At 51.4% G+C, this 2613-nt stretch overlaps 1 long non-coding RNA gene across 4 annotated transcripts in view; it reads right to left on the bottom strand.

The window, feature by feature from the left end:
• Positions 1-268: 268 nt before the first annotated feature.
• The window catches only part of LOC106698915, a 4066-nt gene continuing 1721 nt past the window's right edge, over positions 269-2613 (bottom strand). The window contains exons 2-3 of one of the 4 annotated variants that reach the window (XR_001350312.2): positions 1832-2040; positions 269-1585 (exon numbers count right to left, since the gene is read on the bottom strand). This is a non-coding gene — a long non-coding RNA (uncharacterized LOC106698915). The remainder of the gene's footprint in view (positions 1586-1831; positions 2041-2613) is intronic. The other 3 variants (XR_001350314.2, XR_001350315.2, XR_001350313.2) reach the window with 3 other exon arrangements.

Below are 2613 nucleotides of genomic sequence, written 5' to 3'. Positions count from 1 at the left end.
TAGGATTACTAGGTCAAAGGCCATGTAATATGTTTGATACATAGTACCAAACTTACATCCAGGAAGGCTGTACCAATTTGTACCCTATATGCATGTATGTGAGTGTTATTTTGGTACTCCTTTGCTGACAACTGGGTCTTATTTTTTCTGTTATAGCTTGCTATGAGAAAAATGCTTTGGGGGGGGGGGTGAAGGAGGTCAATGGGGGGGAAAAAAGGACATCTGTAATACTTTCCACAATAAAGATAAATAAGAAAAAGAAAAATGATTACAGCTGTATTTGCCTCTCTTTAATTACTAATGAAGTACACATTTGTTGTCATGGTTTTATCCATTTGCATTTCTTTTATGAATTTCCTGTGTATGTCCTTTCACAGCTGGCTCTTGTTCCTTGAAGCTGCTTCTATGTAAATTATCTCCCAAGGTGGGAGAGAGGTGGAAGGATTGAAGATGCCTGGAAGCTTGTCCTTGCTGGAGGCTGGCTGTCCTCCCTCTTCCTGGGGTGCTCCTGGCCTTTATGCCCCCCCTCTGCAAGGTGCCCAGACAGGTCCTGTGCTCTCCAGGCTTTGTCCTTCACCGTTCTTCGCCTGCCTCTGTGTTCCCAGGATGCTCCTCCTCATCTCTGCTCCGTGATAGGTGAGGGTGGCAGAGCCACACACCCAGGCTGGAAGGAGACACTGTGGCCAGTGAAGCGAGGAGGGGAAGAAAGGATGGAAGCAATGTCCAGGGACAGGGTGATCTTTGTTGAGTGGACTCAGTCTACCCACCCCCTTCTACCACAGTCCCACACACATCCGGCTTAAGCTGTGAAGAGCTGCGTTCAATGGTCTACTCTCCCCTAAATCTTTGAGTTTCTCATAAATGGGTAATAGGACCCAGCGCCTCTTCCCCCCAAAATAGAACAAACAGCTTCCTGCAGCCCCTGAAGGCAGCCACCTTCAGGCAGGGATTCTAGGCCAAGGCTGAACCACACCAGAGCCTGAGCCAAGAGTGAGATTGGATCAGGAGCTGGGGATGGCAGGTTTACACTGCCTGATGCCCCAAAGGGGGGTTGAGTCCCAGAACTCAGCTCTGCTGGTTGCTGGAGGGGAGAATTTTTCTGCCTGCACAGGCCTGAGTTGAGTTTCACACACCATCCTGGAAAGCAAAGTGAGGAAGAAGAGCAGTGGTAGCCATCAGGGGCCGCAGTCTTATAACGGGTGGCAGAGGATGCCTGGGGCCACCCTTGCATGATGAGAAGTCAATGTAGAGACTGAGCCCCTTTAACCCTCCAACCCCCTATCCCTGGGGTTATTGTCAGGGAGGGGGGAGGGGCAACAGCTTAAGTGAAAAGCTGTTCTGTTCCCACCCCAAGCTGAGTCTGCACAAATGGGCTTCCGATTCCCTCAGGCACACTCAGCTGGGTGATTTCTCCATACCACAGGTAGGTGGAGAAGCTGAGACCGGATGTCTAAGGGTGCCACATATAGGTAAGTAACCCTGAATCTAGAGTCCGGGCCAGTCTAAGGAAATGCAGGGAAAGGTTAAGAGCAGAGGTATGACTACTGAGATGGCAGGAAGAGGCAAGCTGACTTCTGGACCTCACCTGGAAAGGCCAGTGGAAAGAATGAGGGATAAGGAGGGAGGGTCAAGAAAGACATCTGGGTAAAGGGATAGACAGGGTTTTCTTTGCTCCACTTCCTCCCACTGTCACACAAAGACGGACTAACTTTGGGCAGTCAGAGCCATCTATTCCCTCATTCAGTCAGGGTCTCTCAAATTGTTCTCTCTTGCCGCCCCAATCAGGGTGAAGGCTCTCCGACTGAACAAGGTTCCCTTTCCTGAAACATACCATCATCACTCCTGCTGTTCAGACCTTCCCAGACCCAGTTCTGTCACCTTCCAGATGAGCGGGAAAGCAGCTCCTTCTCCTCCTCCTTGAAGCCAGCGGCAGAGGGCAACAGTTCTTCAACTGGCAGCTTTAGCTGGGTCAGGACATAAAGCTTGCCACTGAAGAACTACTGCGGCTCAGCCAGGTGAGGGTGTGGGAGGTACAGGCTCCTAAAGGCAAAGGGAAGAAAAACGGGAAAGACCTGAGCAGGGCCATGGCACAGGGACACTGTCCATCCAAGTCCAGTCCCAGCAGACACTCAACCTCCTAAGGAAGGGTTCTTAGCCGGGGCCTGCGGGAGCTCAGTGAGAACGCAAGAGGGCAGCTTTAAACATATTTCCCTTGCTCCTCTTTCCAGAACTGCAGGAACCCAGGCTCTCATCTCCTTTACCCCAGCCACACATGGGGTGGGGGTGGGGGGCAGCCTACTCAGCATTGGGAAAAGGCAGGACCTGGGACCCTGGCTGGACACACCCTACCCTTTTCCAAGGTACTAGGTGAGAAGTTGTATCTCAGGTCCAGAAATGAGTTCAGTGATCAAGCCAACTGACTTCTCTCTCGAGAAGTTCACTCTGAAAAGTCTCTGGGGGCCCTGGGTCTCTGGGGAAAATTGAAGAAAGGGAAGAAGTCTAGAGTTGGAAGGTCAGCCTCTCCTCGTGGACTGGATGTAGTCAAGGGACACTAGCTGGAAGGGAAGGAGATAGCAGGAGTTGGCAGCCTCCCCTGGATCTCAAATGCCAAGC

This window comes from Myotis lucifugus, unplaced genomic scaffold, assembly GCF_000147115.1.
Source record: "Myotis lucifugus unplaced genomic scaffold, Myoluc2.0 scaffold_262, whole genome shotgun sequence".
Classification (NCBI taxonomy): domain Eukaryota; kingdom Metazoa; phylum Chordata; class Mammalia; order Chiroptera; family Vespertilionidae; genus Myotis; species Myotis lucifugus.
The sequence above is the reverse complement of the archived record's forward strand: the minus strand, read 5'-3'. Positions and strand labels throughout refer to the sequence as shown.